This window comes from Oncorhynchus kisutch, linkage group LG11, assembly GCF_002021735.2.
Source record: "Oncorhynchus kisutch isolate 150728-3 linkage group LG11, Okis_V2, whole genome shotgun sequence".
Taxonomy (NCBI): domain Eukaryota; kingdom Metazoa; phylum Chordata; class Actinopteri; order Salmoniformes; family Salmonidae; genus Oncorhynchus; species Oncorhynchus kisutch.
In genome coordinates, this window is record NC_034184.2 from 36,361,511 (window position 1) to 36,388,273 (window position 26,763).

Sequence of the window (26,763 nt, forward strand, 5' to 3'; positions counted from 1 at the left end):
TTCTCAGTCCTTAAAAATAAAAATTCACCCCAAGAAATTTGGCATGCCACCCCGGATCCTTTCCAAATACTACCGCTGCACCATTGAGGGCATCTTGACCGGTTGCATCAGCCTGGTATGGGAATTGCTCCATCCACAGCGGCATGGCCCTCCAGCATGTGGTGAAAAATGCCCAGTACATCAATGGGGACGTTTTCCCACCCATCTAGGATATCTTCTTGAAACGGTAGCTGAGGAAGTCCTGCAGCATCCACACACTCCAGCCACACTCCAGCCACGAGCTGTTCACCCCCTTAAAAACCTCTCTGGAATATGTGGGACGCTAGCGTCCCACCTGGCCAAAAGCCAGAGAAAATGCAGAGCACCAAATTCAAATAAATTACTATAAAGATCGAACTTTCATGAAATCACACAAGTAAGATACCAAATTAAAGCTACACGTGTTGTGAATCCAGCCAACATATCAGATTTCAAAAAGGCTTTTCGGCGAAAGCAAATGATGCTATTATCTGAGAGTAGCACATCCGTAAACAAAGAGAGAAACCATATTTCAACCCTGCAGACGCGACACAAAAGGCAGAAATAAAAATGTAAATCATGCCTTACCTTTGATGAGCTTCTTCTGTTGGCACTCCAATATGTCCCATAAACATCACAAATGGTCCTTTTATTCGATAACTCCGTCGATATATATCCAAAATGTCAATTTATTTAGCGCGTTTGACCCAGAAAAACACCGGTTCCAACTTGCGCAACGTGACTACAAAATATCTCAAAAGTTACCTGTAAACTTTACCAAAACATTTCAAACAACTTTTGTAATTCAACTTTGGGTATTTTTTAAAGTAAATAATCAATCAAATTGAAGACGGGATGATCTGTGTTCAATACAGGAAGAAAACAAACTGATGATACCTTTCTGGTCAAGCGCATCTAACAAATAATACACTTGAAGTGACCCTAGTTTTGAACAAGGCTACTTCTTCATTACACAAAGGAAAAACCTCAACCAATTTCTAAAGACTGGTGACATCCAGTGGAAGCGGTAGGAACTGCAAGAAGGTCCCTTCGAAATCTGGATTCCCAATGAAAATCCATTGAAAAGAGAGTGACCTAAAAAAAAAATCTGAATGGTTTTTCCTCAGGGTTTCGCCTGCTACATAAGTTCTGTTCTACTCACAAACATGATTCAACAAGTTTTAGAAACTTCAGAGTGTTTACTAATAATATGCATATCTTATCTTCTAGGGATGAGTAGCAGGCAGTTGAATTTGGGCATGCATTTCATCCGGATGTGAAAATACTGCCCCCAGACACCAAGTTGACATCGGCAGACAGTATGAAGTCTGATGCCAACACTCTCAGATACAGATTATATCTACAAGCCATCAGACTGCTGAACACTTGAACTGGTCTGACCACCTGCACTGGAAAAGCCAACTTAGCACACATTCATGCACGCACACACACACACACACACACACAAATCAAATCAAATCAAATTTATTTATATAGCCCTTCGTACATCAGCTGATATCTCAAAGTGCTGTACAGAAACCCAGCCTAAAACCCCAAACAGCAAGCAATGCAGGTGTAGAAGCACGGTGGCTAGGAAAAACTCCCTAGAAAGGCCAATACCTAGGAAGAAACCTAGAGAGGAACCAGGCTATGTGGGGTGGCCAGTCCTCTTCTGGCTGTGCCGGGTGGAGATTATAACAGAACATGGCCAAGATGTTCAAATGTTCATAAATGACCAGCATGGTCGAATAATAATAAGGCAGAACAGTTGAAACTGGAGCAGCAGCACAGTCAGGTGGAAGTTGAAACTGGAGCAGCAGCATGGCCAGGTGGACTGGGGACAGCAAGGAGTCATCATGTCAGGTAGTCCTGGGGCATGGTCCTAGGGCTCAGGTCCTCCGAGAGAGAGAAAGAAAGAGAGAAGGAGAGAATTAGAGAACGCACACTTAGATTCACACAGGACACCGAATAGGACAGGAGAAGTACTCCAGATATAACAAACTGACCCCAGCCCCCCGACACATAAACTACTGCAGCATAAATACTGGAGGCTGAGACAGGAGGGGTCAGGAGACACTGTGGCCCCATCCGAGGACACCCCCGGACAGGGCCAAACAGGAAGGATATAACCACACACACACACACACACACACACACACACACACACACACACACACACACACACACACACACACACACACACACACACAGTACAGTACAGTACAGTACATTCATGCTACACACTTCACAACTGCTTTCTCTTATTATGATTGCTAAATACTGCACAGTTTAAACACTTCCCCCCCAATCCCCCATCCCCAGAACTTGTAAATATTGGAATATAAAATTGTGCCTTCCTGTATTACCCATACAGTGTATTTGGAAAGTATTCAGACCCCCTGACTTTTTACACATTTTATTTCATTATAGCCTTATTCTAAAATGTATTAAATTATTTTAAAAATTGATCCATCTGCAGCATTGAAGGTCCCAAAGAACACAGTGGCCTCCATCATTCTTAAATGGAAGAAGTTTGGAACCACCAAGACTATTCCTAGAGCTGGCTGCCCGGCCAAACTGAGCAATTGCGGGAGAATGGCCTTGGTCAGGGAGGTGACCAAGAACCCAATGGTCACTCTGACAGAGCTCCAGAGTTCCTCTGTGGAGATGGGAGAATGAATGTCCTTGAGTGGCCCAGCCAGAGACTAAATTTGAACCCAATCGAACATCTCTGGATAGACCCCATTCAACCTGACAGAGCTTGAGAGGATCTGCAGAGAAGAATGGGAGAAACTCCCGAAACACAGGTGTGCCATGTTTGTAACGTCATACCTAAGACTCAAGGCTGTAATTGCTGCCAAAGGTGATTCAGTAAAATACTGAGTAGAGGGTCTGAATACTTATGTAAATGTGATATTACAGGTTTTTTGTTTTTAATACATTTGGAAAAAATTCAACAATGAATTTAATAACTTTTAAAATAAGACTGTAATGTAAATGTGGAAGAATTCAGGGGTCTAAATACATTCCAAATGCACTGTGTGTATAAATTTGAAGTCGGAAGATTACATACGCCAAATACATTTAAACTCAGTTTTTCACAATTCCTGACATTTAATCATAGTAAAAATTCCCTGTCTTAGGCCAATTAGGATCACCACTTCATTTTAAGAATATGAAATGTCAGAATAATAGTAGAGAGAATGATTTATTTAAGCTTTTATTTTTTTCATCACATTCCCAGTGGGTCAGACATTTACATCCACTCAATTAGTATTTGGTAGCAGTGCCTTTAAATTGTTTAAATTGGGTCAAACGTTTCAGGTAGCCTTCCACAAGCTTCCCACAATAAGTTGGGTGAATTTTGGCCCATTCCTCCTGACAGGGCTGGTGTAACAGAGTCAAGTTTGTAGGCCTCCTTGCTTGCACACGCTTTTCCAGTTCTGCCCACAAATTCTCTATAGGATTGAGGTCAGGGCTTTGTGATGGCCACTCCAATACCTTGACTTTGTTGTCCTTAAGCCATTTGGCCACAGCTTCTGAAGTATGCTTGGGGTCAATGTCCATTTGGAAGACCCATTTGCCACCAAGCTTTAACTTCCTGACTGATGTCTTGAGATGTTGCTTCAATCTATTGACATAATTTTCCTTGCTCATGAAGCCATCTATTCTGTGAAGTGCATTAGTCCCTCCTGCAGCAAAGCACCCCCACAACATGATGCTGCCACCCCCGTTAGTTAGTTGGGATGGTATTCTTCGGCTTGCAAGCCACCCCCGTTTTCCTCCAAACATAATGATGGTCATTATGACCAAGCAGTTCTATTTTTGTTTCATCAGACCAGAGGACATTTTTCCACAAAGTACGATCTTTGTCCCCATGTGCAGTTACAAACCGTAGTCTGACTTAGTTATGGCGGTTTTGGAGCAGTGGCTTCTTCCTTGCTGAGCTGCCTTTCAGGTTATGTCGATTTAGAACTAGTTTCACTGTGGATACAGATACTTTTGTATCCGCTTCCTCCAGCATCTTCACAAGGTCCTTTGCTGTTGTTCTGGGGTTGATTTGCACTTTTCGCACCAAAGCATGTTCATCTCTAGGAAACAGAACGCGTCTCCTTCCTGAGTGGTATGACGGATGCGTGGTCCCATGGTGTTCATACTTGCGTACTATTGTTTATACAGATGAAGGTGCTACCCGCAGGCATTTGGAAATTGCTCCCAAGGATGAACCAGACTTGTGGAGGTCTACAATTATTTTTCTGAGGTCTTGGCTGATTTCTTTTAGATTTTCCCATGATGTCAAGCAAAGAGGCGCTGAGTTTGAAGGTAGGCCTTGAAATAAATCCACAGGTACACCTCCAATTGACTCAAATTATGTCAATTAGCCTATCAGAAGCTTCTAAAGCCATGACATAATTTTCTGGAATTTTCCAAGCTGTTTAAAGGCACCGTATGTAAACTTCTGACCCACTGGAATTGTGATACAGTGAATTATAAGTGAAATAATCTGTCTGTAATTAATTGTTGGAAAAATTACTTGTGTCATGCACAAAGTAGATGCCCTTACTGACTTGCCAAATCTATAGTTTGTTAAGAAGAAATGTGTGTAGTGGTGACTCCAACCTAAGTGTATGTAAACTTCCGACTTCAACTGTACATATATGCTGATCAAAAAAATAAGCGAAACATGTAGCAATTTCAATTGAGTTACAGTTCATATAAGGAAACCAGGAAACCAGTCAATTGTAATACATAAATTAGGCCCTAATCTATGGATTTCACATGACTGGGCAGGGGCGCAGCCATGGGTGGGCCTGGAAGGGCATAGGCCCATCCACTTGGGAGGTAGGCCCAGACAATCAGAATCAGTTTTTCCCCTCAAAGGGGCTTTTTTACAGACAGAAATAGTTCTCAATTTCACCAGTTCTCCGGGTAGCTGGTCTCAGACGATCCCGCAGATGATTAAGCCGGATGTGGAGATCCTGGCCTGGCATTGTTACACGTTGTCTGTGGTTGTGAGGCCCATTGGACATACTGACAACTTCTCTAAAATGATGTTGGAGACGGCTTATGGTAGAAAAATGAACATTACATTATGGCCACAGCTCTGGGGGACATTCCTGCATTCAGCATGCCAATTGCATGCATCAAAAGTCGTGCTATAAATTCACAGACAACACAAAGATTCCTTGATGTCCTTCCAGACTCCCTCTCCTGACCCAAGGACGTCAGAGGACAAAAATCAGTTAACCACCTAACTGAGGAACTCAATTTAACCTTGCGCAATACCCTAGATGCAGTTGCACCCCTAAAAACAAAAACATTTGTCATAAGAAACTAGCTCCCTAGTATACAGAATATACCCAAACTCTGAAGCAAGCTTCCAGAAAATTGGAACGGAAATGGCGCAACACCAAATTGGAAGTCTTCCGACTAGCTTGGAAAAACAGTACCGTGCAGTATCGAAGAGCCCTCACTGCTGCTCGATCATCCTATTTTTCCAACTTAATTGAGGAAAATAAGAACAATCCGAAATGTCTTTTTGATAATGTGACAAAGCTAACTAAAAAGCAGCATTCCCCAAGTGAGGAGGGCTTTCACATCAGCAGTAATAAAGTCATGAACTTCTTTGAGGAAAAGATCATGATTATTAGAAAGCAAAATTACGGACTCCTCTTTAAATCTGCGTATTCCTTCAAAGCTCAATTGTCCTGAGTCTGCAGGACTAGGGTCAAGAGAGACACTCAAGTGTTTTTGTACTATATCTCTTGACACAATGATGAAAATAATCATGGCCTCTGAACCTTCAAGCTGCATACTGGACCCTATTCCAACTAAACTACTGAAAGAGCTGCTTCCTGTGCTTGGCCCTCCTATGTTGAACATAATAAACGGCTCTCTATCCCCCGGATGTGTACCAAACTCACTAAAAGTGGCAGTAATAAAGCATCTCTTGAAAAAGCCAAACCTTGACCCAGAAAATATAAAAAAACTATCAGCCTATATCGAATCTTCCATTTTAGAAAAAGTTGTTGAGCAGCAACTCAATGCTTTCCTGAAGACAAACAATGTATACGAAACGCTTCAGTCTGGTTTTAGACCCCATCGTAGCACTGAGACTGCACTTGTGAAGGTGGTAAATGACCTTTTAATGGCATCAGACCGAGGCTCTGCATCTGTTCTCGTGCTCCTAGACCTTAGTGCTGCTTTTGATACCATCGATCACCACATTCTTTTGGAGAGGTTGGAAACCCAAAATGGTCTACACGGACAAGTTCTGGCCTGGTTTAGATCTTATCTGTCGGAAAGATATCAGTTTGTCTCTGTGAATGGTTTGTCCTCTGACAAATCAACTGTAAATTTCGGTGTTCCTCAAGGTTCCGTTTTAGGACCACTATTGTTTTCACAATATATTTTACCTCTTGGGGATATCATTCGAAAACATAATGTTAACTTTCACTGCTATGCGGATGACACACAGCTGTACATTTCAATGAAACACGGTGAAGCCCCAAAATTGCCCTCGCTAGAAACCTGTGTTTTAAGACATAAGGAAGTGGATGGCTGCAAACTTTCTACTTTTAAACTCGGACAAAACAGAGATGCTTGTTCTAGGTCCCAAGAAACAAAGAGATCTTCTGTTGAATCTGACCATTAATCTTAATGGTTGTACAGTCGTCTCAAATAACACTGTGAAGGACCTCGGCGTTACTCTGGACCCTGATCTCTCTTTTGACTAACATATCAAGACTGTTTCAAGGACAGCTTTTTTCCATCTACGTCACATTGCAAAAAACATAAACTTTCGGTCGAAAATGGATGCAGAAAAATGAATCATTGCTTTTCATTCTTCTAGGTTAGAATACTGCAATGCTCTACTTTCCGGCTATCTGGATAAAGCACTAAATAAACTTCAGTTAGTGCAAAATACGGCTGCTAGAATCCTGACTAGAACCAAAAACTTTGATCATATTACTCCAGTGCTAGCCTCCCTACACTAGCTTCCTGTTAAGGCAAGGACTGATTTCAAGGTTTTACTGCTAACCTACAAAGCATTACATGGGCTTGCTCCTACCTATCTCTCTGATTTGGTCCTGCCGTACATACCTACACGTACGCTACAGCCACAAGACGCAGGCCTCCTAATTGTCCCTAGAATTTCTAAGCAAACAGCTGGAGGCAGGGCTTTCTCCTATAGAGCTCCATTTTTATGGAATGGTCTGCCTACCCATGTGAGAGACACAGACTCGGTCTCAACCTTTAAGCCTTTACTGAAGACTCATCTCTTCAGTGGGTCATATGATTGAGTGTAGTCTGGACCAGGAGTGTGAAGGTGAACGGAAAGGCTCTGGAGCAACGAACCGCCCTTGTTGTCTCTGCCTGGCCTGTTCCCCTCTTTCCACTGGGATTCTCTCCTCTAACCCTATTACAGAGGCTAAGTCACTGGCTTACTGGTGCTCTTTCATGCCGTCCCTAGCAGGGGTGCGTCACTTGAGTGGGTTGAGTCACTGATGTGATCTTCCTGTCTGGGTTGGCGCCCCCCCTTGGGTTGTGCCGTGGCGGAGATCTTTGTGGGCTATACTCGGCCTTGTCTCAGGCTGGTAAGTTGGTGGTTGAAGATATCCCTCTAGTGGTGTGGGGGCTGTGCTTTGGCAAAGTGGGTGGGGTTATATCCTTCCTGTTTGGCCCTGTCCGGGGGTATCATCGGATGGGGCCACAGTGTCTCTTGACCTCTCCTGTCTCAGCCTCCAGTATTTATGCTGCAGTAGTTTATGTGTCGGGAGGCTAGGGTCAGTTTGTTATATCTAGTGTACTTCTCCTGTCTTATCCGGTGTCCTGTGTGAATTTAAGTATGCTCTCTCTAATTCTCTCTTTCTCTCTTTCTTTCTCTCTCTCGGAGGACCTGAGCCCTAGGACCATGCCTCAGGACTACCTAGAATGACTCCTTGCTGTTCCCAGTCCACCTGGCCGTGCTGCTGCTTCAGTTTCAACTGTTCTGCCTGCGGCTATGGAATCCTGACCTGTTCACCGGACGTGCTACCTGTCCCAGACCTGCTGTTTTCAACTCTCTAGAGACAGCAGGAGTGGTAGAAATATTCTTAATGATCGGCTATGAAAAGCCAACTGACATTTACTCCTGAGGTGCTGCACCCTCGACAACTACTGTGATTATTATTATTTGACCATGCTGGTCATTTATGAACATTTGAACATCTTGGCCATGTTCTGTTATAATCTCCACCCGGCATATCCAGAAGAGGACTGGCCACCCCTCATAGCCTGGTTCCTCTCTAGGTTTCTTCCTAGGTTTTGGCCTTTCTAGGGAGTTTTTCCTAGCCACTGTGCTTCTACACCTGCATTGCTTGCTGTTTGGGGTTTTAGGCTGGGTTTCTGCACAGCACTTTGAGATATCAGCTGATGTACGGAGGGCAATATAAAGAAGGGCAATATAAATATATTTGATTTGAATTGCACGCTCCCTCAAAACTTGAGACATCTGTGGCATTGTGTTGTGTGACAAAACTGCTCATTTTAGAGTGGCCTTTTGTCCCCAGCACAAGGTGCATCTGTGTAATGATCATGCTGTTTAATCAGCTTCTTGATATGCCACACCTGTCAAGTGGATGGATTATCTTGGCAAATGAGAAATGCTCACTAACACAAAATTGTGTGCACAACATTTGAGAGAAATTGTATGGAGTATGGAACATTTGTGGGATTTTTTATTTTGGCTCATGAAACATGGAGACCAACACTTTACGTTTATATTTTGTTCCGTATAATAGGCACATTACCTTTAGCTACAGAATATCTCATCACTGTGCGTTTCCATCTCCTCTCTCTCCTTCATTCCTTTCTCAAGCACACAGAGGAAGGGGCTGTCAACAATTTAATTATATACTATGTTGAAAACTATCTATGTTTCTCTACATATTTCACTTGGTTTCCCAAATTAAGCACTGGTTAGCTGCAGGAACATGGTTTGGGAGCCTATTGCATACAGAGTTGAGTGCAAGCGGCCTCCATTCACCATTCGAGTGCATTAATTTTTCCCTGTTAGTACCATTTCATAATAGGCCATTCTAAATTGAAACGAATGTAACATAATAGTAAAGATAAGATTAAATTGAGAATAGTCTGATGGGTGAAAATATGATCACTTGATGAGAGAACAGGTGTGCAGCCTGAGGCAAGGAACAGAGTGCAAGCTTTTTTTGCAACTTTTTTCAAATCATCAGTAGCCGCATCATGCAGCCCATATATGTTTTGATTTCTAAGACATTCTAAGGTTTGTATAATTCACAACTAAATCAGCCTAATAACTTTAAATCTAGTGTATAGGCCCTGTTTCAAATGATCACTTTTACGCTCAACATAGCCACTTCATATGCGCATGTTTATTAAACTAAGTTCAATTATATTTTTCTTAACATAAAATCATATAAAATTATGGCATGGGATTTATAAGCATATCTTGTCTGCTAAATACACTAGCCTATAGCCTATGGCATGGCTCATAGCCAAATAACATCCAGTAGGCCGACTCCTATTCGGTAAATTTTCTTGAGATCATAATGTTTCTTTAGACCTGCCTAACATAAATAACAGATTTATTTTGGTGTGTATTAAATGGATTTATTAGACTATATTTTAAATGTATATGTTCCTAAGGTGTGCATCAGCGGCTTGCATGCGTAGAGGCCTGGCGATGCTAAACATGTTTCTTAATTAACGGTCAATTACTGTGAGACTGGCAGTGATTTGGAATGTCATGACCGCCACAGCCCTAGACCAACCAATTAGTTTGTGTTTTTACTGATAACAATTTGGTTTCAAATAAAAATGTATTTGTCACATACACATGGTTAGCAGATGTTAATGTGAGTGTAGCGAAATGCTTGTGCTTCTGACAGTGCAGTAATATCTAACAAGTAATCTAACAATTCCCCAACAACTACCTAATACACACAAATATAAAAGGGGTGAATGAGAACATGTACATATAAATATATGGTTGAGCGATGGCCGGACGGCATAGGCAAGGTGCAATAGATGGTTTAACATACAGTATATACATATGATATGAGTAATGGAAGATATGTAAACATTATTAAAGTGCCATTATTTAAAGTGGCATTGTTTAAAGTGAGTAGTGATCCATTTGTTAAAGTGGCCAGTGATTGGTCTCCATGTAGGCAGCATCCTCTCTGAGTTAGTGATTGCTCTTTAGCAGTCTGATGGCCTTGAGAATGAAGAACAGCTTCTGTCTCTCAGTCCCAGCTTTGATGCCTCTGTACTGACCTCACCTTCTGGGTGGTGGGGGTGTGAGCAGGCAGTGACTCGGGTGGTTATTGTCTTTGATCTTTTTTGCATTCCTGTGACATCGGGTGCTATAGGGCTCCTGGAGGGCAGGTAGTTTGGAAGACTGTGTCCTTTCTCTCTGGTCAGTCTCACCGGAGGAAAGAAAGGAGAGAGCAGGGACCGTGAGTGGCTGACTGCTGTCTCGCTCCCTCCGTTGAGACTAATACCATCTTTAAAACAACTGGGAACTCGGGAAATCTACGACTTCAGTGAGTTCAAGACAACTGGGAACTCAGGGAAAATAAAAAATGGGGGGGGGGGGGGGGGGGGGGCGGACTGTCACCCAACTCTGAAACTCAGACATCTTTCCAAAGCTCCGACTTTCCGACCTGATGTTCACTGACATCGTGATTTTACCTAGTTTTTTCAGAGTTCCCAGAGGCTCAGCTGTGCCTCACAAGTGCTACACCAACATATTCTATGACCATAGAAAGTGAAATACTCCTCGATATTAAAATAGACTTGACTAGCTCCTAATAATAATAAAAAACACAAGGCTTTCAATACACTTAGCTACTCATTCATTATAGCTGCAGCACGAGTGGAAGTGGAGAGAAGCGCATTTTGTAATACTGTTAAATTAAACTTAAATATGTAATAATCGCACCGTTGTCACCTTCTCACCAAGCTGCTTGGCGATGGTCTTGTAGCCCATTCCAGCCTTGTGTAGGTCTACAATCTTGTCCCTGACATCCTTGGAGAGCTCTTTGGTCTTGGCCATGGTGGAGTGTTTGGAATCTGATTGATTGATTGCTTCTGTGGACAGATGTCTTTTATACAGGTAACAAACTGAGATTAGGAGCACTCCCTTTAAGAGTGTGCTCCTAATCTCAGCTCATTACCTATATAAAAGACACCTGGGAGCCAGAAAAGAAGGGGTCAAATACTCATTTCCCTCATTAAAATGCAAATCAATTTATAACATTTTTGACATGGATTTTTTTGTTATTCTGTCTCTCACTGTTCAAATAAACCTACCATTAAAATTATAGACTGATCATTTCTTAGTCAGTGTGCAAACGTACAAAATCAGCAGGGGATCAAATACTTTTTTCCCTCACTGTACATGTACCGACAACCTCGCAACACAGGGGGAAACAAAGTAGAACAAGCCTTTATACCTTTATCGTTGACTAAGAATGCCTTGAAGATAGACCGGTTGGTGACCACTGGCCTCGTCTCATCATGCAGCCCATATTTGGACGACGCTGTGCAATTGTGCGTCGCCTTATGGGTCTCCCAGGTGCAGCTGGCTTCGACAAAGCCTGGTATCGAACCAGGATCTGTAGTAACGCAGCTAGCACTGCAATGCCTTAGACCGCTGCACCACTCGGGGGGCCCAAGTAAGTCTTAGCCTAGCATTAATTCAGTGCCAGTATTTTATATTATATGATGTTATAGTAATATGCTGAACAAACAAATAAATACAAAGCATATAAAGTGCTGGCTCCATGTTTCACGAGCTTAAATAAAAGATCCCAGAAATGTTCTATACTAAAAACATTGTTTCTCTTAAATTTTGTGCACAAATTTGTATTTCATCCAGGTGTGGCATATCAAGAAGCTGATTAAACAGCATGATCGTTACACAGGTACACCTTGTGCTGACAATAAAATGCCACTCTAAAATGTGCAATTTTGTCACAGAACACAATGCCACAGAGCTGTTGCCAGAGAATTTGACTGTTCATTTCTCTACTTTAAGCTATCTCCAATGTCGTGGTAGAGAATTTGGCAGTACGTCCAACCGGCCTCACAACTGCAGACCACATGTATGGTGTTGTGTGGGCCAGCGGTTTGCTGATGTTGTGAACAGAGTGCACCATGGTGGGTGTGGAGTTATGGTATGGACAGCCATAAGCTACGGACAACGAACACAATTGCATTTTATCGATGGCAATTTGAATGCACAGAGATACCTTAACGAGGTCCTGAAGCCCATTGTCGTGCCATTCATCGACTGCCATCACCTCATGTTTCAGCATGATAATGCGCAGCCCCATGTCGCAAGGATCTGTACAGAGTTCTGTACACAAAGCTGAAAGTGTCCCAGTTCTTCCATGGCCTGCATACTCACCAGACATGTCACCCATTGAGCATGTTAGGGATGCTCTGGATCGAAGTGTACGACAGTGTGTTCCAGTTCCATCCAATATCCAGCAGCTTCGCACAGTTAGAGGAGTCGGACAACATTCCACAGGCCACAATCAAAAGCCAGATCAACTCTATGCTAATGAGATGTCGCGTTGCATGAGGCAAATTGTGGTCACACCAGATATTGACTGGTTTTCTGATCCACACCCATTTCTTTATTTTTTAAGGTATCTGTGACCAACAGATACCTGTATTCCCAGGCATATGAAATCCATATATTAGGGCCTAATGAATTTATTTAAATTGGCTGATTTCCCTATATAAACTGTACCTCAGTCAAATCTTTGAAATTATTGCATGTTGCGTTTTATATTTTTGTTCAGTATATTTTGAACTGGAATAAATGCTATATATATATCCAACCCAAGTCCATTTGTGACCCGCGACCGCATAAAGGAGTGGTACAAAGCTTGCACCCGCCACGCACATGCACAATCGCTGTGCAAATGTGGCAGTGCAATTTAACAGCTGCTTATCTTTATACATATAGCCAGTAGCCACCCAAATTAGGCCTATCTAAAATATGAAAATGATCAATGAAATAGCCAGGTGGCCTATTGTTCTGGCAAGTACGAGTCAGTAGTAGTTTGCTTAACTGTATTTTTTATGGATAATAAACATAGGCATACTCTGTTTTTGCCAGGAAAAATGTAACATGTTCTTTCTGGTCTCTAATCTGGATATGCGCCAAGGCCTTACTGCACCAATGCTGATGACTGGACATGGTCATCATTCTGTCATGGTCAATATTCTGAAGCATTGATGAGAATTTAACAAGAACTTGCAGGCACTGGGTTCCGAACAACAATGACCAAAAATGTGAAGGACAAAAATTGCACAATTTTTTTGTGGAAATTATAGGCCTACCATCACCGAGAAGGGCACTTTCTTGAGAGGGTGCTGGCCAAGGAGCACACCCCACCACTGCCCGATAAGTTCTTTGACCTTTTTGACCGGGTGGAGTGGGCCTTCTCTTACTGTGGGATCAATGGCATGCTGCTGGTAGGGCTGTGCCTGCTACAGTGGACCCTGCTCAAGTACAGGTGAGACACATTGATAGTGGACTGTTAGAGTAGACCGTGGAGCAATGTTTACCTGTTTGAATTGTAACCTTAGACTTTGTACCTTGAACTACTTTTTCTGGGATATCCAATGGCAGCCTTCCAGGCTGACTGCATTACAAACGTCTGCCAGATCTCACAATGTGTTTAACAGATCAGCGGCAGGGTAGCCTAGTGGTTAGAGTGTTGGATTAGTAACCGGAAGGTTGCAAGTTCAAACCCCTGAGCTTACAAGGTACAAATCTGTCATTTTGTCCCTGAACAGGCAGTTAACCCACTGTTCCTAGGCCTTCATTGAAAATAAGAATTTGTTCTTAACTTACTTGCCTGGCAATGAAGTTATATCTACCACTTTAGATACCCTTGAAAGAGCCTCTGGAATGGCATGTTTGTTTGTCTAATGGACACTACGACTTTTTAAATCCCAACACAAAACCTTCCCTGGAGATTCTAAGCACCACTGAACTTGCATTTTACTTATCTGTAAAGGAATGGTGCTTCTGAAGCGAAACTAACGTCTATAACTAGCCGAGCAGAACTGTCAATCAAATAATCTCGAGCTGCCTGCTTTCTCCTAAAAAAGTACTTTAAAGTGTGTTAAATACCGTGACTTAACAAGGCATTTAGTAGAAATAAAGCACATCTTCCGCTAGGAATTGACTCCTAGTATTCAGTATTTTTGGAACGGAGGAGGCTGATTAGTTGCCGTATTTCTGAGTATACAATCACCTGCATCTTTCATAGCGAGGGGCGGAGGGAGAGGGAGGCGTAGAGTATAGGCAGTTCGGCCACCAGGCAGATGGAGAACCATGCACTAGGCCTATCTATCGGCAATCAAAAGCTGTATTTCACAATGGTATGCTGTGTTTTGCCATTTTTTGGCTTGGCTTGCAATGTCTTGCAACTTCAGTAAAGCAGGGCCTATCATCAATGAATAGGCTAGGATATTCTACATACAACAGACCTAAGACTGAAAACACAGCTGCACTGTGATTTACATTTTGTGGGGGAAAAACTGTTTTTCTGCTAGGGAATTTTGTTAAAGTTAAGGATCCCAATTTCGTTTAAACGTTCATACTCCTACCCTGTTTCCAGATCAATAATCATCCATCGGTTCTTCATTGTGGGCACCCTCTACCTGTACAGGTGTGGCACAACGTACTGTACATCACCACTCTGCCTGTTCCAGGGATGCACTTCCAATTCTCTCCAAAGGTTTGTTTCCTTCCATAATATGTTCCATTAACCCTTCACTGTCTCATCCTCCCCTAAGAGGTTTTGGTGGTACCACTGGTTTTGCTGGACTCTGAGTGCAGTGGGCATCTTCTGCATCCTGCTGGCCCATGACCACTATACTGTGGATATGTGGAAACTGGCCTACTATCTCACAACACGCCTCTTCTGGTGGTACCACACCCTGGCCAACCAGCAGGTAGGGGGCTAACACATACATCTTTTATTACATTTCAAAAAAAATCTGACGTTGATCTAATTTATTCTGTGAAGTTCCATTTATTTATTTTTTGTTTTGTTGTCATTCAGGCGCTGAAAGAGACATCTCAGTGCAACCTGTTCTCCAGAGTCTGGCAGTATAAACTGTTTCAGAACTTTGAGGAGAACGTCAAGGGCATTGTCCTTTCGAATGATCAACTGCCGTGGTCATCGTGGCTATCGTCTTCTTGGAGCCGGGGTGTGAAGTACAGCAGACTGGACACCCTGTGACCCAGGTCAAGTGACGGGTGGGGGAGAGCACGAGATTTCCTGAAGTTGTGATCTTCTGAAAGAAAAGATGGAGTTGCATCGTGTCACCAAACTGTTCCCTTCACCTGTAGGACTCATATCAGTCAAATCCCAGTCCAAATGACTAGGACTGTGACCCTAGTCTTACTTTAGCTTTCTAAATCATTTTATTTTGGAAAAGGTTTTTGAAAATGTAGAGCACTACTTTGATAATCCATTTTTTTCTTGAGACACTTTGCAATTGCTGCTTTGTCTGCAACAGATCTGGCTAATATTTCAATATTATATTTAAATTATTTTGTTCGGTTTGACCATGGCTGTAAGAAGTAGCTTAGACTTTTTGCAATTCTGGTCCAATAAGATCTACCAAGTGCAAATCATGTCGCTGAAATGTTTTATTTGATAACCAAAATGCCATACGCTATCTTGGAGAGTTTTATATGAAAATCTACTAAAACTTGGCAACGGTACAATTTATTGGGGACTTTTCTAACTATTTCAACTACTGTATTTTTCTAAACGAATGATGGCCTCAAAAATATTTAAATATTTTTACCTTCTTCAAAATGGAACACTAAAAGCCGAAAAATGTGTGCAATTCAGAATTTTTCCAGTGCCTCCCTTAGATGGCAGTCCACAAGGTGGCTTGAGGCAGTTCCTAATGATCGTTCAAGTCTTGTTCGCATGAATGTAAGAATAATAATGTCAGTCTTATGTGATAATTGGTCTCCCCAAAACAAAAAACTGTGAGATGAGTGAAATGTCCTGTCTATTTATTTATGTTTTTATATGGAATTATTTTGGTCAGTGCTGTTACAGCATTTCACAAAGGACTGTTAAGTTGTTTGGTAATGTCCTAATCATTTCCTCATCCTTAGCCAGTCTTGATTGTATTCTAATCATGTTCCAATCCTATTTCAACCATGTCCCTGCAAGACTGTGGTGTATAACTGTGGTCCCAGAAAGTTTTCAATCCGTTGTAACGTGTAACATTTAAAGCTAATTGGCTTGCTAATCACCTTGTATCAAAGGTCTAGATTACTTGCTAACTTTGACAGAATGATGAAAACCCTCTGGACCTCAAGGACTGGAGTTGTGCAGCACACATACAAATCTTTGTAAGCGATACTGTCAGAATGTCTTACTGATCAAAATAAACTTATTGGGATTATTTATCGTCTCTTATCTACCTGCATATGTTATTTGTTCTAATGAGGAATGTCTTGAACTAAATTTTAATTTTGCCTGTTTGTCCCATCTGGACAAAGATTGGAGCATAACAGACCTTGGGTGAAAACGGACTGAAGGTGGTGCTATAACACAAATATTCAGATAATTTTTCAACATGCAGTACTTCCACAACCTATGGGCTTTCCTCTTTATTGATTGTGTACATTCCTATTTATAATGGGTGTGGTCTTCAGAACAGATGGTATGGATTCGTTTGGGGATAAGATTTAGACCTTATTGCTGAGCAACCCTGTTCTTTGGGGTGATGATAAAATAACCCTGACCGTATGATGTATATGCCCATCAGAGTGAAATAAATTGGTTTGAATAACCTCCAGTGTAGTTCTAATGGCCAGTGAAAAGCTGGAGAACTCTAAAGTGTAATTAACTGGATGAAAATAGCAGCAGATTATATTTATCTCAAGTGCTGGGTCCTCGGCTCACTCTGGCCAGAGTGACCACGGTCTTTGGGAGTGTTGGAGAGTGTGAATCTCTTTTAGAATGAAGGCTTGTACATCCATGAATTGATGTGTGCTCTATTTACTATGAATCCTCTGCATGTATAAGCTGCAAGACCTGAAATATTAAGAGAAACTGTCCTTAAAGACATTGTGTATCTTCTGGCAGAATGGGCCAGTCTGTCCACCAATCTGTCCCTCTACTGTCCACTGTTGTCAAGTCATCTACCAAAATATACAGTACTTCTACACATATACTGTATATGGTAATTGAAGAATGTGTTGGATTCATACACAATGTTTACCATCTCAAAAGCTATGCTGTGTACACCCATAGCTGCAAATCATCTCGAATGATACAAAGATTACTTAAAAGTGCTCTGTTACACAATGCTACAATTACAACATAATCAACAGGTGTCAAACTAACTACTAGTTAGTTCAATTATATAACCTGACCCTAAAACTGTCTGATACTAACATGGCCATAATAAACCAATACTAAAAAGAGGCTAGATTAAGCCATTACACTGTGCTGTCAGATCTGCCCTTCCTTTCATCAAGATGCTGCCAAGGCAAACAGCACTCTGATGGAGGAGTTCACACATACATTCTATTCCAAGTAGTGGTGCATTCTCAAGCCGTAATACCAAACTTAGACTGGGACCATGTGTTTGGAGTGCTAGCGGAGAGTGAAAACTATTCATGGATGACTGAAAACAAGGCGTAATTTGTGGGTCAAAACTTCCATGGGGCTAATTTAGTGACCCCCCCCCCCCCCCCCCCTTGCGAGCAAAACATTTTAGCGGCTCCTCTTGACAGTGAAGAGAAAACATTTAAGAGTTGATTTCCTGCAATTCTACACATTTTACCAGGGCGTGTAGAGAAAATGTGGAAGTTTTACAGAAAGTTTGCTGCTATTCTACACATTTTGCCATGTGGCGGAAATAAGATTTAGCGATTTTATAACTAATTTCATGCAATTCTACTCCTTTTTCCATGGGGAAGAGATAACAATGAGCAGTTCAGCAGCCAATTTCCTGCAATAAAAATAACATAGGATGGAGACAAATGATAGTTTTTAATGATATCTGATGTTCAATAGGGGGCAGGTCAATAATTCAATCATTATTAGATAGCTGGCCGCTAGACTAATTTACCAATCTAATTGAGTGACTGTCAGTAGCTTGGTTTCCATCCAATTGGCGACAGATGTTAATGCAAATATTCTAAAATCCGCATAAAAACAATAAGCATTTTCGCACCATAGATGTGTTTCCATCACATTGACATGTTGCCGATAAAATGCTGTGCTCGATGCATAAAAATACCTTTTGTGATTCAATTCCCATGAAACCGACAAAAATAAAATACAAGTTAAATGGGTTTCCATCACATTTTCAACTCCACTGATGGTTTTCTTTCAAAACCTGTTTCGTTATATAAGGACTGTGCCACAGCGCAGAAGACTAGAGCGCACACGTAAACCTACATTATGAGATTTTTATTGACAAATTGACAAATAGAATTTGTCAAATGTCAGCCAATCACCGATGTCACCAGAAAAAGACTATTGATATTTATTGGAAAGGAGCATCAAGCTCATCACATTGCAAATTCACCACCCTGTGAAGTTCATCATAATTTATTTGATCTGTAGCCTAATAAACTGCATGCTTTCAACACCTGTTGTGCCGAAAAGCACCCCCCTGCCAGAATCCCCCCCACTTTACGCATGAACGCGCACACACTCAATTCTTCATTGCTGCGACTTGCTTGCTAGTTGAGAATTTTGTTCACCTTAGGCTGCGTTTCATTTGAGTTTTTATGTCATTTTGATCGCGGGGGAGGCACTAGTAATGTCTGCAGTTTTCGGTTTGGCTATTTGTTTGAAGTGTATTAGTCTATAAAAAAATATCTTGCCAAAATCCGTCATCTCTCCCATGTCTTATTTGACTAATAGTTGTTCTGAAATGTTTATTGCTTGCCTACATCTTACTCCCTCCTTTATGTTTAATATCACACACATACATTAATTATTAATTCGGTTGCCTGTCCTGGAGTGAAGTTTGTTCTATAGAAAGTATTTGACTCTAGCCACAAAATTAAAGAAATTAAATATTAGAGCTAGGCCCCTTTTTTCTCCACTTCCTGTCTGAATGACGTGCCTAGTAAACTAGCTCAGGCCCTGAAACCAGGATACGCATATAATTGGTACCATTGGAAAGAAAACACTTTGAGGTTTGTATAAATTTGAAAATAATGTAGGAGAATATAACACAATACATGTGGTAGAAGAAAATACAAAGAAAAAACAAATACTTTTTTGGGAGAGAGAGAGAGATCCTCTTAGAAAGGCAAGAGAAAGGTCATATTGAAAATTAGCTCCCTGGATGCAATTCACGTGGCTTCCACAGGGTGTCAGCAGTCTATGTTCAAGGTTTCAGTTTTGTAACTTCAAAAATAAGAAACATCAGTTTTAGCAGAAGGACACAGTCTTGGAAATTCGTGTCTGCGCGCTCATGAAGACATTACGCACCTGCTGAAATCGGTTTCCTATTGAACATACTTCTTTCCGTAAGAAATATCATAGTTTGATTACATTTTAGGGTATCTGAGGAGTAACATATAAACATATTTTGACTTGTTGAAACAAAGTTTAGGGGTATATTTTAGGATTCCTTTCTCTGCCCTGTTGAACGAGTGGATTACTTAAATCGATGGAGCCAACTAAACAGACTTTTTGGGATATGAAGAAGGATTTTATCTAACAAAATGACACTACATGTTATAGCTGGCACCGTTTGGATGACAAATCAAACGAAGATGTTCAAAAAGTAAGTCAATATTTATTTGAATTGCGCACCCTCCAGTTTCACCGGAAGTTGTCCAGCTAGCAGGACACCTATCCCATTAAGATTCTAATTCGAAAGTATACAATGACACAGCTATAATATAATTTGACAGTTCTGTTTTGCCTTTTAGTCAGTATACTTTCTGTAGGTTAATTGTACATTACATATACTCTCATGCTTACTTTCAATTCAAAGACCCCACAAGAAGTAACATCTTGATGGCATGGGTGAGGAAGGGTACCACACACCCATCTGGAGATATTACACCCCTTCTCTCTCAGGAATGATCTGAACATATATGTTAAAGTACAGCATTTTGAAACAATTTATTGATTACAATATAGAGATTAATAACAGAGGGGAATCTGAGAATGCAGAGATTCCAGCAGGGTGGGAGTTGAAGTAGTCAAATCTGGAGCTGACAAGGGCTGGAATGTAAATGATGTGATCCTCTCGGATTATCTAACATCTGAGCATGGGCAGGCATTAGCTCAGATGAAGAGCATATCCGTCTGGCTGATTAGGTGCTGTCATCCAGCTGGAAATGTCACCTGCATATCCGATGCAGTAAAAGAGATAAGAGATAAAGTGTGTGTCCTGTGAATATGTTTATGTGTATGTACTGTACATGTGTGTGTATGTGTATATATAGCTTGGTATATATTTCTATTTATCTTAATTTCTATTATTATTATTATCATTATTGTGTTTTGTGGTTGAGGGGTGGGGGGAGGTTGATGGGGATGGTGGATGTGCTGGGGTGTCCTACTGAGGGCGAAGGGACCTATTGGGGAGGGGATTCTTCATGGAGGCACATTCAGTCATAGTTTTGTTTACTATATTATTATACTTTTTTTCTTATTTTTTTCTATTATTATAACAGTTTACTGTGATTATGGATGCACTCATGTTGACTTATATATTTGAATATACTTTCTTTTTCACCCAGAGTACACATTTTTGATTTATTATTGTTATTACTACTACTGTACCTGCATTCTTAAAAACAAAAACATAAAAGTGTAAAGAAAAATGTAGGAAAATCCATAAGAGGGAAAAGCACGATGGGATGGGTGATTGAAGGATGGGTACAGAGAACAGTAGAGGGCTCTGAAAACTATTATTGCTGAAATATCCAGTCAAATACTCTTGAAATTTTCCACATTGACTGACCTTCATGTCTTAAAGTAATGATGGACTGTCATTTCTCTTTGCTTATTGGAGCTATTCTTGCCATAATATGGGTTTGGGGAATTTTTCCATATATGGATCTCTTCTGTTTACCACCCCTACCTTGTCACAACACAACTGATTGTCTCAAATGCATTAAGGAAAGAAATTCCACAAATGAACTTTAAACAAGGCACACCTCTTAATTGAAATGCATTTCAGGTGACTACCACATGAAGCTGGTTGAGAGAATGCCAAGAGTGTGCAAATCTGTCATCAAGGCAAAGGGTGGCTACTTTGAAGAATCTCAAATATACTGTATTGGTTTTCCTCCTCTTTGTCTGAAGAGGTGTAGTATGGATCGGACCAAAATGCAGCGTGGTTAGTGTTCAACATGTTTAATATAGACGATAAACGAGAACACCACAAAATAACAAATGTGAAAACCGAAACAGTCCTATCTGGTGCAATGACACAAAGACAGAAGACAACCACCACAAAGTACCCACAGAATATGGCTGCCTAAATATGGTTCCCAATCAGAGACAACGATAGACAGCTGCCTCTAATTGAGAACCAGTCTAGGCAACCATAGACATACAAACTACCTAGAAAGGCTACAGCCCCATAAACATACAAAATCCCCTAGACCAGGTGAACACATAAATCCCCCATGTCACACCCTGACCTAATCAAAATAATAAAGAAAACAAAGATAACTAAGGTCAGGGCGTGACATACAATATATTTTGATTTGTTTAACTCTTTTTTTTGGTTCATAGTTTTGATCTATTTCATATGTTCTCCAATGTAGTAAATAGTAAAAACAAAGAAAACCCCTTGAATGAGTAGGTGCATCCATACTTTTGACTATGACTGTACATATTACAATTTATGGGGAAATTGATCCCAAGGCCTACAAAAAGGTGTCCATGGGCCTCCAGTTGCCCATCCCTGGTCTAGAGTCTTGAGTGGCCTCCTGTCCTCATCTCCTTCAATTTGTCTGCACTGATCTGGAAACACAGTAGATTGGAAGCAATGTCAGCACAGCAGCCAATGGTGGAACTTGATTTGACGACTCCAATATAAGATCTGTGTCCATGAAGTAAAGGGACAGAGGAAAGGAAGCAAAATAATTTGGACATTTGCAACATAATTTCTCACTCCCTTTCTTTCTCTCTCTAGTTCACCCATGATTGTTAGCACCTTTAATGAGTGGTTTTGGTGAACATGAGTATGATTGCATTCACTAAACAATGTTTATTTAGATGGCCATTGTCCGGAGCTCAGTAGATGCTGTTGAAGATGTGCTGTGCTGTTATGCAGTAGTGGCCTAACTTGCTACATGCAACAATGAATACAAATGCTTAATAACATAAAATACTCTAAAACCATGAAACGCTAAATAAAGGCCTCACAGGAGTCACATTGTTTTTGACACTCAATTATTTAGAAAAGAGACAAATTCAAAAATAACACTTTCAAGATGTTAGAGGGCATGTCAAAGCAAGTCTTTCAGTTTGAATATCCCTTTGGCTGAGACTAAGATACAGTAGAATGTATCAATGTGCTTCGGGGCTCTCACATGGAATTCAGCCAATGAATGTGCTGTCTTCTCCACGCGTCCATCAGTGGCAGTGCATCAGAGTGGGTGACCCTCAGGGAGCTGCAATCTAAAGATTGTGGAGCCAACTAGGGGTTAAATCACAAGACCATGATTGTCTCCGAATAATCATCACAGGCAGCAGGGTCTGACAGAGCCTAGAGTTAAAGGTCACTGATCTTATGATGCTCTGTCAAGTCCACTATACTTTCACAGGGGAGATTATTTGGTTTCATGACTCTTGTCATAATAGTTTATATAACACTACAGTAGTGGAGTTACTACTAAGTAGACCTGAGGTATGTGTCCCCCCTGTAGTACTAGCTCGATAGCTATTTAGTTTAGTGGTTGGTGTTATGTAGGTATTATGAACACTTCAAGCACAACTTGAACACCACACATTACAGTAGACTACAAGTGTTAGAGTTCGTAGGCTCTACAGTAGAGCCACTTTTACATTGCAGGTTCTCAGCATTAACGAAACTAAATATCCTTCTGTCCTCCACAATTGTATGGTGCCAAGGAAAGGGACTTCTATATATCATCCTTTACCCAGAAATAAAGTGTTTTAATCTCTGGCTTTTAGTAGGTTTATATTTGTGGAAATTGAACATGTTTCTGGCAGTGTCTGAGCATATGTTAGATTGTCTGTCTGGTCTGTAGCGACGCCTGTCAGAGCATGTTTGTCAGAGAGTGACATGACACGCTCTTTAACTCAACTCATCATAGTAGCTCTTCTGTATGGATTAATCATGGTCATATGGATTTTAGTAGCGGCTACAGTTGACAACTGTCTGTCTCATACTGTATGTATGTAGGCCCTGGAATAATAATAAAACACTTGTGACATAGCCGTGGACTAGTGAGGTCATGCAAGTAGAAACTACGCACAAGAAGGATAGAAATTCGTTTAAATAGATGTAGGAGCCCATATAACTGTTTATGATCATGAAGCTACCAGATCCATTAAGCCAATGCTTAGAGGCTTTCACGTCCTGGTGAAACATCTGAGTCCATATACCATTCCTTTGTACTAGTATTCCACATGCTGTATTACACATGACTACTGTCAGACACCCCTATCTGACCTTTCAAGGCATCACAAGTGCCATTCCGGACAAATTCAATGTGAGTGTATTAATCAATCATTTGCACATGCAACTTCCCAAGGAGTCCCCTTCTCTCTTCTATCCCTCCCTTCCCTATGTCTATATCCCATGTCTCATGGTATTTTTAATACTCTTTCTCACAGTCTTATACCCCTCTCTCTTCAAACGTTGAAGAGTTTTAAATTAACTGTGAAATGTTCCCTTTTGTATTTTCAGTCATGTTTATAACTGCTACCAGTTAGAGGTGGTAGTAAATGCTGAGGGGAAATAGTTAACCCTGGGTAGTTAACTCCTGGGTTGTTGACACAGCTGGGCACTGCTGAGTGTCCAGCTGACCCAGGAATGTGGAGCTCAAGCTGAGATCAACTTCACAACCTGGGACAGGAAGGGGGAAGGAGGAGCATTACTAAAATACAGTGTTTACTTTACACACAGTGCATCCACACTTGGCACAGGAGCGAGACAAAGAAGGACAGCCAAAGAAATATGGTCATGTGTATTCTGTTCACTGTTTCCGGGTCCCACAAGTGATGTTCAATTCGGCTTTCAGCAATGCAAACAACATTTCAAAGTGCAAAAACAACATTTTGACAGACATTGTCTTCGTCGGGGAACTAGCCTATATAACTCGACATACATAAATATAGGCAACCCGTACAGTCCCTGTGGAATGAGCAGTTCAAGATGACATCAGTTCACTGGAAACAGAGGAACATTAAAGCAGAGTTATGACCTCCGTTCAGCAGTAGAATAGAGGTACACGTAAGCGCCAGGGTTTTAGCTCACTAATGCACTGCAGACAGGTTAAAGAGACTGGTTCAGCTTAGCAGAGGTTGGGGGTCAGAGGAACACTCTCTCCCCCATCAACGGGTCCTTCCCAGCAGTAGCAAGGCCCTAAGGCCATCTGATTTGTGGGTGTCCTTTTGACTGCCTGTGTCTATCTTTAGCCAGGCAAACTTTTATGAGAGTGTTTAAGTGAAAGCGTTCTGTGGCAGTGAGGGTAGGCAGGCCAAAACCCCAGCCACTCGTGACAGGGCCTCCGCCATGACTGACGTTATTTCCTACCTTTGCATAAACATACCCGAGATGCCTGTCATGGTGAGCATGTTTGGATGGCCGGAGGACGGTGTGCTCGGAATGCCCGGTGCCAGAGGAGAGGAACAGAAGTATTTTATTGGTAATAGTTGTTGATTTAACTAGCTCCTGTGGCACAGCTGCAAGGACTTTTCAGGTTTACTTATGAGGAATGTTTTTTAATTGTGCTGTTCTTTAAAGACAATTTTGCTCACAGGACCTCCTGGAAATGATGTTTTCCTTTAGTCTTATGTTTTGAACATACAAGATTTCTTCCTGCTTTTGCAAGAATACTTACAATTGACTACAACTGAAATGGAATTCCGCCTGCTGCCACCCAGGTGTTCAGTGATCATGTTGTTTACTCCACATAAACAGTTGTTTGAAAGCACATGTTTCTGTATATCTTCCACACTCTTCAACAGAGATTCATAATTCAACTATGCCCGAACACACAGAACTCAGCATGGTACCTAATGCTCCATGAGTCATCAGGTGTGTTCACGCCTTATTACGTAAAAACATCTCTGGAGATAAGAAGTATTCCCCACCAGTGTTGCCACATGTTTCCATCTCCCAGTAAAATACACAGCAACTCATCTTCCCTGACAGCTTTGTTCTCTGTGACTAAAACAGTGTGGTATGGGTGGTGACCTTTTCAAACAGCTGCTTATCCTGTCTAGACTGACATTTACACATGCACGCACGCACACACACACACACACACACACACACACACACACACACACACACACACACACACACACACACACACACACACACACACACACACACACACACACACACACACACACACACACACACACACAGAGAGAGGTAAGGTGGCGATGTCAACAGGGTCAATGCATTTACATCCAGTTATCCTGTGTTTGTCTGGCTGTGTGTCTGAGAGTATCACTGCATTAGTTTGCTGTGTTATACGGTCTGCTACAAACCCAGTGGATGAGAGAGCCTGTTTGTTGTCTTAAGCCTTAGTTGGAGAAGAGGGATTGAGTCCTGCTTACATAACAAATCTTGTCATTTCAAATACATTGGACTCTGTCAGTCTACTCCATCAGTCCGTATCAGAATCATCTATTTGATTGGGTTGTTATTCAAAGTTTTTTTTAAGCTGCCAAATAAGCAACATAGATTACCCAGACCTAGACCCAGATTTTCAGAAATAGTATAACGATAGATTTAGGATAACATTTCTATGAATAAATTCCCATGCATTAGGCCAGTAGTGCAGTTATAAAAGTCTACAACATAGCAATTTAAGAGTTCTGTTTTTGAGGGAACAACTTAGCAGAAACAGATGGACAAAGACCAATATTAGGACCATAGTGTCACTAGGCTGCTCATTATTACGCACACCTGTCACCATCGTTACGTGCACCAGTCCCTCATCAAACTCACCTGGACTCCATCAGCTGCCTGATTGCCTTCCCTATATGTGTCACTCCCTTTGGTTATTTCCCTAAGCGTTATTGTTTCTGTTTCAGTGTTTCATGTCTGTACGCTGCCCGTACAGACATGTTAATTTATTTATTAAATACACTCCCTGAACTTGCTTCCCGACTCCCAGCGTACACGTTACACATAGATAGAGCAGTCCAAGATGACTTTTTTTTTACTGCCTCTATGACAGCATGGAAGAGATGGAGTAAAAGCTTGTTAGAAGCATACAATAAAAGTACCCTTAAAGGCTGATTGTCCTGAAGAAACCTAGTAAATTGCCCTGAAAAGGACACAGAATCTTCCATTTCAGGGTAATGTTCCCTCAAAAACAGAACTCTTGAAATCACTGGCCACTTAATAATAGTGGAACACTAGTCACTTTAATAATGTCTACATATTTTTGCATTACTCATCTCATATGTATTTACTGTATTCTACTGCATCTTAGTCTATGCCACTCTTGACATTGCT

General features: G+C 41.3%; 1 pseudogene; it reads left to right on the forward strand.

Annotated features, from left to right (window-relative positions):
- Nucleotides 1-43: 43 nt before the first annotated feature.
- On the forward strand, nucleotides 44-15,366 carry LOC109898853 (phosphatidylcholine:ceramide cholinephosphotransferase 1-like; annotated as a pseudogene).
- The last annotated feature ends 11,397 nt before the right edge of the window (nucleotides 15,367-26,763 follow it).